At 38.5% G+C, this 12194-nt stretch overlaps 1 long non-coding RNA gene across 1 annotated transcript in view; it reads left to right on the top strand.

The window, feature by feature from the left end:
* The first annotated feature begins 440 nt into the window (after positions 1–440).
* Positions 441–12194, top strand: part of LOC116965069 — a 181974-nt gene continuing 170220 nt past the window's right edge. Inside the window, exon 1 of the long non-coding RNA XR_004409121.2 lies at positions 441–534. This is a non-coding gene — a long non-coding RNA (uncharacterized LOC116965069). The remainder of the gene's footprint in view (positions 535–12194) is intronic.

The raw sequence follows: 12194 nt of genomic DNA, 5'->3' as shown, positions 1-12194 counted from the left end.
GACATGTATATTAATAGTTGGCACTTATTGAACCAAATATGAATATTCATCTTCATTTATATTTCAAGGCCTTTCATTCCTCAAGGACCACAGTGCTTTTGACCAATTTTCATCCACATTACTAAAATGACAGCTTTCACTCCTGGGCCCTGACAGAGGTCTGCAGAATTCATTGGAGGTCCTGGGAGGAGGGAACCAGCTCCCGCTCCCAGCTGTCCACAAACACTCATTAAGAGAGGCAAATATCCAGCAGAATCTCTGTGAGAATTTTTAATCACGCAAAGGCTCTGCTAATTAGGTAGCTGATGGGGCATAGAGAGCACAAGGACGAATTCTTTAAACAAAGGACTAGAAACTTTAAGAGCTTTAATTACTTGGGCACAGAGTTCATTTCAGAACTCGGGAGCAAATTATTCTAATAACAATAAGACCAAGTAGCAGGCCATATTAGTGAGAATTGTGTAGAAAAGTTCAGTTTTCTTGGGCTGTCACAACTGTGATTGAAGCATATTGGAATCTGAGGGGGCTATAAAGGTATTAATAATAAACTTTATTGTGAAATGGATTTGATGCAGAAGATTTCCTATCAATGTGCATTCTGTTCCTCTTTTCTGTGAGTACTGCTTTGCTAGGGAGTATTGAGCTGTGTCCTACACCTCAAAATGCTCACATAGCTTAAGAGGTGGATACTTTTACACAAATGAAGAACAATGGCTATTTTCAAAACAAAATCCCCCCTTTTGTTTGGTGCAGCAGACTGTCTCCAAAAACCTAAAAACTGGAAGTATGTTGCTTTCTTGTAGGCTAGAAGAAAATCCATTTTGCTGGCTGAAAATTATGGGTTTGTTTTTTGTTTGCTTTGTAAGTGCTTAAATAGCATGGCTGTGTTGTGTGGTTCCTCCCAGGACACAATTTAGGATAGAACAATTTCCAGGATCCCTTTCTCTTAGGTGGAATAAGGAAGAGACTGAAATTGCTAAGGAGAAGGAGAAAGTAGAGAGCTTCAGGATTTGAATTAGGAAACTGTGCTCTCCCACCTTGCAAGAGAAGAAGATAGAAAATATACAGCTCTCTTTCCCCTTGAAAATTGAAAACAGCTGATGTGCTACTCTAGTCATTGCAGCTGAGGAATCTTAGCAAGCTTGTTTGTAATTGAGCACAAGGGGCACATCCTGTCTGTGTGCTGGATGAAAAGCTGATTTCCTTTGGGCAGAAACCAGGGTGACCAGGTATGAAGGAGAGGAGGTGTTTGCTGTTTGCTGCAAAAGGTATGTTGGCCTTGGATGTCTATGCAGTCAAAGTAGGGGAAACCACTGTGTAGTACACCTGCAGTATGTTGGAAATATTCTGTGAAGATACATGTTGAATCTCCTTCCTTTTTTTTTTTTTTTTTTTTTTTTTTTTAGGAGGGGACTGCGACTTGTCTGGGGGTCAGTTCCTGATAAGGAGAAAGCTGGTAGCTTTTTACCATGGGCTTATATACTTAAAACCTAGGTTCTAAGCAAGGGCTTGTTTTTCAGTAGATTTGGTGCAAACCCTGTACAACTATTACTCATATGTTAAATGCTAATTAAAACTTTAGTATTCAAGAACAAATTTTATAGCCAAGGGACTATACTCGCTGCTGGTGGGGAGATGGTCTTGAACTTGGCAATTGAACATGCAAGAAGTTCAAGGGAAGTTGCAAAGGGACAGGTGAAAATGTAACTTGGGATAATTGAGGGCTAAGTATGATCAGTGAGCAAGTGGTGGACTGGTGTTCAGAGTTGCAGAAAGAAATTAGAGAAGAAAGATATATCTGCTCAGAAAATTGGTATGAGACAAAGGTTCAAGCTTGGTCTTGAACAAATCTTCTGCTTGCCTTTGATATGTTTACTGCATGTTTTATCTGCTGTAGAGGAAAGGCATTGCTGAAGAGAAACTGCTGCAGTCTGTGGTTGTAGACAAGCTTTCATTTGGTGTGGACTTTCCCCACATGAATAAACAGAGGTCTGAGTGCAATAAACATCGCTGAGTGTTTCTATTAGGAAGTCATTCTGCCCACTGTGGTTCCCTCAGCCATTTGTGAGAGCAGCTAGAGTAACAAAATGTACTGACAGAAGAGCTTTTTCTTCATTGTTGCTTTTTGGTTTTGTTTTAATTCCCAGGAAAGCAGGCTAAACTGACATGTAGGAATAATTCTGTCACCTTAGTTCCTAATGTTTCTGACAGCAGTTACAACAGAATAAAGAAATAGGTGAGGGAGAAAATGTGAACAGAAAAAGGGGAGAGGAAAGCCCCATATAGTATTTTCTTCTAAAACAATTCCTTTTGAAATTTTGAAAAGCACTTAAGCTTCAGGTACACTGTGCTGCTGTTCTCTCCTGGATCCGTTGGGGGAATGGGAATAAGTGTAGTCTGATGCTCGCTTCATGTGCTGTTATTTTTCTGGCTGTTGCTCATACCTACTTCAAGTCTGATCTTGGACATGCAGCACACAAACAGTACTCTCCCCAGTTCAATCACACTGTATTGATTAAAAAAAAAAAAGTTATTTTATGGCACATGACTTTTAAACGCGCATGATTTAGCAGTTCTGCAGAGCTTAAAGCTCAGAATCCAGGAACGTAGCTGAAAGTAAGGTATTTCTTTTTGCATAAAAATATACGCAGTCTACTTTTAAAATAAGTACTACTATAAATATTACTTTAGTGTCTTAGTCTCAAAAAGTAATACAGGACAAACATTGCACACTTATGTTTAACTTTTTTAGGAAATACGATTTGTGGCAAAGGCGTGTGACCCTGCTGTGTCAGTTTAGCAGTTATGACTTAGATCAGAAATAAAATGCCAGTGTTTCAGAAGTTCTTCTATACATCAGATCTCATTACAATTTCTTTTCTATATAGGTGTAAACTGGGTCTTTTTCTTCTTTCTGCCTTTGTTTAGTACAGATATTATTTGCCCATTCTGTAAGTGTGTTCTGAGGCTACGTTCTTTCGTCATGTAGAGATCCTTAGCAGAAAGAAAATGTGTAAGGCAAGACATACAAAGAAGTGGTTTATCAGCACTGCCCTGAAGTTTTAAGTGGATCCATTTTAGACAGATTGTCAATATCAAGATACCAAAATATGAATATTTTTGCTCAGAAAGGTAGCTGTCCGTGCACATTTGTCAACTGTTACGCTGTGTTTTCTATAGGAAAAAGAATCATTCATCATGTTTCAGTCACTGTCCAGTGCAAAGCTGGTCAAGAGGCATATCCATTAATTCATATCTGTCCATAGATGTCAACTCTAAAGATGCGTGTAGTTTGTATGCAAATAATAAAAATATTCAAATAGTTGAATACGAGAGTCTTTAGAACCACCCTTATGTAAATTTGAGGGAATTTACCCTGAAATGGGAATGTGAAGGAGCCAGAGTTTAGAATTACTACATGCTGGGGAAAATAATCTTGAAACTGCAGAAACTGCAAATTCTTGAGTGTGGCCTTTTAGCTGGAAAGGGAAATAGAAAGAGGGAGAGATATTTCTCCTGTTATTTTAATGTATTTTGCTAGGTTTATGTCAAGAGCAGCTCTGAGAAACTTTCGTGATGCAAAAATGCTAGAATTTCTAATGCAGAAAGAAGAGCTGCTTTCATATTATATCCTTACCAAAAAAAAAAAAAAATTCCTCCCCTCCATTTTGACAGTTAAATGTTAGATTTTATTCAGGTAAAAAATATTGAAAGTATGAATATCACCAAATTCATTGTTTGATAACAACCCTGATAGAGATCAGCAGGTTTGTGTGGACAAGGCAGACCTAATAGATCCCGTAGTGATTCCATGTTTGAGATGCTGATTAGGAGGAACTTTCACCCTAACTGATGGGATAGTCCTATTCTTCTCCTCAGTAGGATTTCCCTCTCTCCATTTGGAGCTGTGACTGGGCCTTTTACAAATGCTCAATTTGGAGTACTCAGGCTTAAAATGGAGACTTTTAAAAATCTTTAATTGGGCCTAAGCATAGTTCTTCATGCAGTTCATTGTTTTGAACAAGGAAGCAGGACTAAAGAGTTAACTGCTTCCAATTGTAAATACATCAGTGGCAGGCACATTACAAAGCTCTATACAATCCTGTAGAGTAAATGGTGGACAGCTCATCACAATTAGGCATGGTCATAATGAAGAGCCAGAAGAGAGAAAAGAGGGCATGGGGAAAAACAGACCTTTTACAAATGTTTTATATGAAGAGAAATTATAGCTAAAAGGGATAGTTAATTAGTTTAAAGAATAGGTGGTAATGCCTTCTCTTTGCAAAAAAAGAAAACTTTGAAAGCATGGAAAATGGGTGAGTTTCTAGCTGCCGATCTGGAAAAGGAGAAAACAATTCAAAGCAATACTGTACGTGGGTGTTTCTCAAAAGAGACTGTGGTGGGAAGTGTGTGATCTGAGTAATTTACTCTTAGCAGAGACAGTAGGCACTATTGTGTTTAACAGAGACCGTGCATATAGCCTTGTTTTCACTGAAATGCATCTGTATTATTACAGGTGCTTATCAGAGACATAGATGCTTATGGTTTCCTTCCCAGCTTTGCATCCACTAGGGAAGGCGAGAACCCATCTGGCTTGTGCAGAGAAAATTGCACAGAGGAGCAAGGTTACAATAAGGTTTGCTCTCTAGCCTTTTTGCAGGTTGCTGCCTAACCAGTCACCTGTAAAAACAATGTGCGTTCTGAAATACATTATTTGGGGAAGAAGTAAAGAATAGCAATAATCTGTATCAGTTTATTGAGCAGCAGCACATGTAATCTAAAGTATTGTGGTGCCTATGAGATACAGCCTGTGGGACACTACCTGGAGATGAAGCTTTTCTAGCATCAATGAAGTCTGCAAATATTTCTTCCTACCACAATTCCCATTGTGTGTATCTTGAATAAGATGGATCTCTGTGTGGTTAATAGAAACACATACACTCCACATAGACTGTTGTTCGGATGTGTGTATACTGCAGTTATTTCCCACCAAAGATAGTTGAGGTTCATGCTGCTGGCATGAGCTTGCTTCTTCTACAGCTGGTTTGTTAATCTGTGTTACACCACAGTTGTTTCTGAGAATTGCAGAGTAGATGCAACCTTTATTTTGTAGTCTGGGATTTCGGAACTACAGTCATCACACCCTATGACAACTATGAAAATAATGTTGGTTAGCACTGTCTGTTACATGGCGCAAAATAGATTATGTTATAGAAGTGAATGGGATAAAATGATTATTTCTCAACTGTTGTTGCATATAGTAGTATGTGTAGCATGTCTTGTGTTCACAAAGAGAAAACATATTTGTAGTATGAGCCTGATTCTCTGTTGGTAAGTGGATGACTGTTATGGGTCTGCTTCAGTGTCTGTTGTTCCAGGGAAAGAAAAATGGCATGTAAGGAGGGGATTAGTATTGCGGTTGTGTTTAACTGGCTCCTGGCTCACCTGAGTTCTGTTAGTACTCCTGCAACCTCAATTCTGCAAGTTGCCTACTTCTTCCATCTCTGTCATTGTTTGAGCTCAGGAGCAACTGAGAAACTTCGCCCGGGAAAGGAGAAAAAGTGCTGTGAAGGAGAAAAAGCAAAAGGCTTGGGATTTGAGATAGGACAGGGAGGGATGAATCGCCCATTATGGTCACAGGCAAAAGACAGACTGGTTAGGGGAAGAAAAAAAAATAACATAAATTTATTACAGACACTAACAACAACAACACTTAACAGATAGGGTAGGACAGTGAGAAGCATTGCCGCATCTTGAAAGCACCTCCCCCCACCCCTCCCTTCTTCCTGGGCTCAGCTCTGCTCCTGATTTCTCTGCCTCCTTCCCCCAGCAGTGCAGGGGCAGGGAATGGGGGGTGCAGTCAGTACTGTCACTTCTTCCATCTTGGGCAGTGGGGAACTTCTGGAACTTTCTCCCCTTGCTCCAGCGTGGTTCTCTTCTCACAGGAGACAGTCCTCCACAACTTTTCTCCAACTTCAGTCCCTCCCATGGGCCGCAACATTTCCTTATCTGCTCCAGCATGGGACAGATACCAACTTCCTCCTACGTGAGTCCCTCCCACAGGATGCAGCCCTTCCCGAGCTGCTCTACCATGAGACACCCCTGCATGTTGCAATCTTCCCAGCACTGAACTACAACAGTGGGGGCTGTTTCTTCCCACAGGATCCCAGCCTACTTCAGGCACAGACACCTTAATTTGCTTGTGGGGACCCCCACAGGTCATATGTCAGTGTCTGTTCCACCGTAGACATCCATGGGGGGGTGGGGGGGATGCCCTGCAGTCTCACCACAGGATACAGGGGGGTCTCTGCTCTGGCACACCTCCCCCATCCTTTCTTTCTCCGTTCCTCCCCTGACCTTTGTGTTCACATAGATGTCACAACTCCTCCTCCCAGGTCACTTCTTAAATACGTTATCGCAGAGGCGCAGCCTTGGTGCAGAGGTGGGGCTGACTTGGAGCCAGGGGAACTTTGAGAAGCTTCTCACAGAGGCCACTGCTGTAGCCCCTTCCCTTGCTACTCAGAAAGCCCACCGCTCACTCAAATTCAGGACACCATCAATCTCCAAGGGTAAATAATATTCAACTGCATATCCCAGGAGTTGTGGTATTTCCTCAACAACCCATAGTTTCTGTTGTGGTTTTTATGGTTAAAGCTGGGATACATAGTACAATTTTTAAAATGACTTGGTATTAGTCTAGCTTTACTGCTATTGAAATCAGTGGTAAGACTTGTGTGGGAACAAAGTTAGGTCTGTTTCTGGCACTTCAGAAACCTTCCTGTAAAATTCTTTATTCTCTTCTTCTTTCATTTGTTGTACATATTTGCTTGGCCTGGCTTCCTAGACAATGCTGTAGCAAAAAGATTGTCTTTCAGCATTGCTCTCTGCAGATCCAAAATCAAGATTTCTGAGACTCCCCGGTTGTTTAAATCTGCTCTGATAAGGTCTGCTTTAGCATTTGAATATGTGCAAATAAAATGAATTTATGCCCTCAATTACATTTGTCCTGTACATGAACAAACAGTAAGATTAGAAATTTAAAGGATAAACTCTGTGTCAGTGGCTTTATCAAGGGTTTTGTGAATAAAAGCCCTTTAAAAATTACATTTTTATTGGTACAAATGGATGTAAAAGGGGAAACCAGAACCACAGAAGGCAGGTGTACTGCTGAATGCTCAGGAGGGCAAATGCAGGAGTGTAAAATTGTAAGTAGTATACAAATTAGATTTTTCAGGTCTTTCCAAACACCTCTTATTGTATTTTGTAGGAGAAAAAGATATATTTGTATCATGTAGTTTAAAAATGCAGCAAAGCAACATTTCCTGGGGTCTTGTGTTTGTTTAGATTTAATATAGCACTGATGTAGGCTGTGGGATATCAAAAGGGAGAATGGAGGATGCTGCTAGAAGGATAATAGACACACAGTGTTATTCTGAAAGAGACTTGTGTCCCTAAAATAATATTATGCAGATAAAATATTGGGAGAAAGGCATATGTGAACATCTGGAGAGAATGAATAGGGGTTTGTACCATATTAATACACATAAAATCCTAGGGTAAAATTAAGAAGTTGGAAGAAAATGTATTTTTCTACTCAGCCTTCTAAAAGTAAATTATTATTGCTTTCATATCTATGGTTATGTAGAGACTACCATTTCAGTAATTTATTCAGCTTCTCTGGAGAAAGCTATCCTCAAACTGTAAAAAAAAATAAAATATCTTTAACTGCAGTCTTTAGGTGGGTAGTGCATCCATACCAGATCAGTCCACTTCCGTCATTGTACAGAAATATCCATCTCAGAACAGGAAGTCTCTGAACTTCGACATAACAGAAGGAAAGCTCTTTCATATACTACCAGGAGCTGGGACAGAGAACTAAACATCTTTAGAAGATTGCTTCTGTGAGATTTTTTTTTTTTTAAACCGTATGGCTAAGCAGGGAGACAAAGTTGGAGGTGATCCAAACCCAAGAATATGTAACATAAATTACCAAGGCATATGAAGAACATATTTGAAAAAGAGCGAGAGATCAGAACAAATAATGAGAAAAATCTAAAAATTTTGTAGTTCATTGACAAGGAAAGGTAGGAGTTGAAGAAGACCAGGCCTATAATACTTCCTTGCACTTTAAGTAAAATTGTAGTGAGTTCTTTTATTGGTCTGTGATGTATACATGAGGTATTTTGGGAAGACCTCCCAGTCTGTTGTCTGCTAGAATCCAAATGCAAAGATGGCAGAGATGAATGGCTCAGGACAAGACTGCAAGGTCTGTGGATAACAGTGTCTGCTGAATTGCACCTCAGCTGTGGGCAATCACAATGCAGAAATCTCCCTGTTACAAAAACTTTGGTTCTTCTGGAGGATTATTTAGTAAGATTGAACACATCAGCCTGACCACTTCTCCTCTGTTGTGATGATAAGTGTTCACATTGTTTGTTGAATCAGACTGTGACTGTAAACCAAGCTTTTTCATGGGCTACCATTTACATAAACAGTAATATTCATGTTAAGCTTTGGTGTCCAAAAGTGCTAGCCTTGCTTGCTAGCCTTTAAATGCCAGCATTTAGCTTAGAAAACGTTCTTTGTGACCAGGTATTTTTTGTCACATCAAAACCTACCAAAATTCCGTTAACTGTAAGATTTATTAATAATTGAAAATTTGTTATTTAATCTAGAGTTTAAATGTAGTTACATATGCCAACTTAATGCCACAAAATAGCCTAAGAATATTCTTAAGCAGTATGTCAGCTAAATTTTATTGCAGGTCCATTAGTATTACCATTTAAGCAGCTGACTAAAGGTCATAATGAATACTTACTATTTTATATCACCCAGGAGGTACTAAGCACAGCTGGAGTCTATTTCACTACTTGAACACATATAATACTCGACAAATTGTCGATCAGTGGATATGTCCATCTTATCAAAGTACTTTGTCTGCCCAAGTATGTAGCAATTCTTCTAGTGTGCATTGAATAATAGACTGTGGGATTTTTTTTAAAAAGAAAGTTCTTACTAAATGTCTAGTTGTTACAGTTCTATTTTAGGTACTGCCTATAATTTTGTGGTTGTACTGACATTTCAGAAACTCAGGTCTTACATGATTCTTGCTGACCAATTTAACAAGTGGGAAAACAACTATTGAGATTTCTGATGATCAAGATGATGAAAATTTATTCTGGAGTTTTTATTATGGTGCTGCTTTGTTGATACTGTTTTTCATACTTTTCCAACCATGTAATTCCTTCTACTGATGTCACATTCTACTGGAACAGCAAGAAGATTATGCTCTTACTGTAATTTTTTTAACAGCTGTTTCAAAATAGGCCTTATCCCTTCACAAATTGTTTCTGTGCATTTAGAATGGATTTTCTTTATGATAGTTTATGAAAAAAATCACCAAAATAGATGGATGACTTTATATAATGACTTGAGATTTCTTTCTTGTGAAAAGATAAAGTAGCGTTAATCAGATCACACAGAGTTGTGCGAGCGGGATAGATTTAGGATCTGCTCAGCTGTTATTGTCTATCTAATGGGTTCTCTGTAGTTCAACATAATTTTCAGTAGGAAAGCCCTGACTTTAAAATAGAAGTCCTTGATCTTTTCAGGTACTAGTTTCTGCTGTTTCTAGTGGATTTTATGAGTACACACAGCTACACAAGACAAAGGGATGACTTCTTTATGAAAAAAATATTGCACAATCCTCTTGGTACTATTTCTTTTCACTACAGAAAGTCTATGAAACTTCAGACTACATTCAATTTCCCATTAATTTCAGCAGCAGTGACACTGTAAATGTGCTCGTTTCCTACAGGGCTTTTGCAATATGTATTTTAGCACAGACTTTCAGCAATGACCGACTTTTGACCTAAAATTAACTAAAAATACTTTATTATCAAAAATTGTGTGTGTATGTGAATGAAGGAGGAAGGTTAGCCCTCAGCTGTGTTTTGTTTCAGTGTCTTTTGACATTAACTTCTTCAAAAGAGAATAATTTACACTCAAATATAGTTATATTAACAAAGAAAACTAGGATTCTCGTTTAGAAGTTTACGCTGTAAGGCCATTAGGTGTGTGAATTTCTTTCCTATTTTTTTTCTTCCTAAATACGAATTTTCTTATTTTTCTTTTCAGTTGCATCTCTTTACTTTTTAGTCCATTAGCACTAGGCAATCTCTTGCTATTAGTAGCAGATTGCAAGGCAAGAAAGAATGAAATTATTATGGAAGAATACCTCCTTGGCCTTATCAGCCTAAGTGATTAGATAATTCAGCAGCCAATGGGACTTAGTGTTTGAGTGTTGCTGTTCTCTGCACGTCATCCTGGCTGAAGCTGGGATGTAACAGATCACAGATGAAAAGGGATACCTCAGAGTTGTCCTAAATCTCATAGTTAATGCCAAAGAATGCATTTGTTAGTGGGTGGTGCGTAGCAGAGCTACAAGTTGAAATGTTGTCTTCCCACAGAGGGACAAATTAGATGTGTCTTAGACTTAAATCTTACTTCCTTGTCAGGATACTCTAAACTGGAATATCTTAATCTGGGGAGAATAGTGAAGCTACATTGAGATGCAATGGAAATTGAAAAATGCAGGCAGAAAAATGGGAATGAAAATTGAGAGTTATTTTAAGAGTGCCAGAGACTGAAAAAGCCAGAAGTTCTGTTCTGTATCAGAGAAAAATAGAAGCCACACTTGTAATAAATTACTATTATGCTATATATACACTTATATATCAGTTGATATGTCTATAAAGTTCTTGCAAACTAGAAGTAATGAAGTATAAAAATTGAAAAGGGAAGCTAAGACATGAGGGATCCTGCTGACAGGATCAAGGACAATGGGCTTTGTAGCATATTTAGGGGAAAAAAAAAAAAATCCCCAAACTATCCATGAACCTAAAGAATGGTATAGATAATTTACTAGATGGAAACTTTCAAATTCTTAATACTGCAGAAAACAAACCAAACAGATACAGTTAAATAAATACTTATGCTGCATTTAGAAAGAAACACAGTATTGTGTCCAAATACAGTCAATGCAATGAACAACTTTAAAACCCATTATTAACTTAGTTAGAGAAGGTCTTTTTAAAATAAACTTTTTTTTTTTTTTTTTTTTTTTCAGTTCAAGCTGGCTTAAGTGACCTCAGTGCAAGAGTCCTGAAGGACTTTAATGAGATGATTTCTGGTCAATCTGTTTATTAAAGCATGTGATTTTGTGCATATTTTAAAACACAAGTGATAACATTGTGTTAGTGTTTAGAACTACTAGCAGAATGGGTTTGATTTGTATAGATTAGTCAGCTTGCTACTGATTGCAGGTAAACTAATGGAAAAGCTGATAGTGAATTCAATGGACAAAGAATTACAGAATGGAAGCCTAGTTAATGGCTGTCAACATAGTTTTATGATGAAAAGACCTTGTCAAAGAAGCTTTCAGTTTTCTCATGTAAGAAGTCTAATGAATGAACTGTGTAGATGTAGAGTATTCAGACTTCAAAAACCTCTTGATACCATGTTGGAATTAAGAGGAACAGGAGCACTTCACACTGTCACTGCAGTATCTAATAAACAAACAGAAAATGGCCTCACTGTCAGATGCCAAAGAGTAGTTCTTGGTGAAGTGCCCTTGCTGCATGGGACATTTCTGATGGCATTCTGCTAGGACTGATTCTGGCAGTGCTTGCTTTCATCTGCAGTGACTGGACACCAAGTCACAACTTGGCCAAGAACATTTTTGGACAAAGATTGGTGGCAAATTGTGAGGGAGAGCATCCTCAGGTTTTTATCACTTCACATCACATAGAGACTCCTGTCTTAGAATGAAATGCATTTTGACACACCCAAGTATAAGGTTATACAAAAGAGACAAGCATCAACAGAAATGGCAACTGCATGCTGTGAAACAGTTGTCTCAAAAGATTTTGAGGTCACAGTGGCAAGAGTGCTGAACTGGAGCTCCTAGGGAAATGTGCTCAGAAAAGCCCGTGGGATCCATGGATGTGGCAGTAGTTAGTGGGCTGGGAAGTGATATTTACTTTGGTAGCTGTTCTCTTAGAGACCCTATGTATTATCTGTGGAGGCATCTTGTCTTTGTCATTGTCTTTCATTCTTCTTTAGCTCAGTGTTATAGGCAGAATGTTATAAAGCAGAAAAACTAAGGCACACAAGTGATTTATTGGAAGAAAATA

Source organism: Tyto alba, unplaced genomic scaffold (assembly GCF_018691265.1).
Source record: "Tyto alba isolate M040663 unplaced genomic scaffold, T.alba_DEE_v4.0 Super-Scaffold_8, whole genome shotgun sequence".
Classification (NCBI taxonomy): domain Eukaryota; kingdom Metazoa; phylum Chordata; class Aves; order Strigiformes; family Tytonidae; genus Tyto; species Tyto alba.
This window is presented reverse-complemented; position numbering and strand designations above follow the sequence as displayed.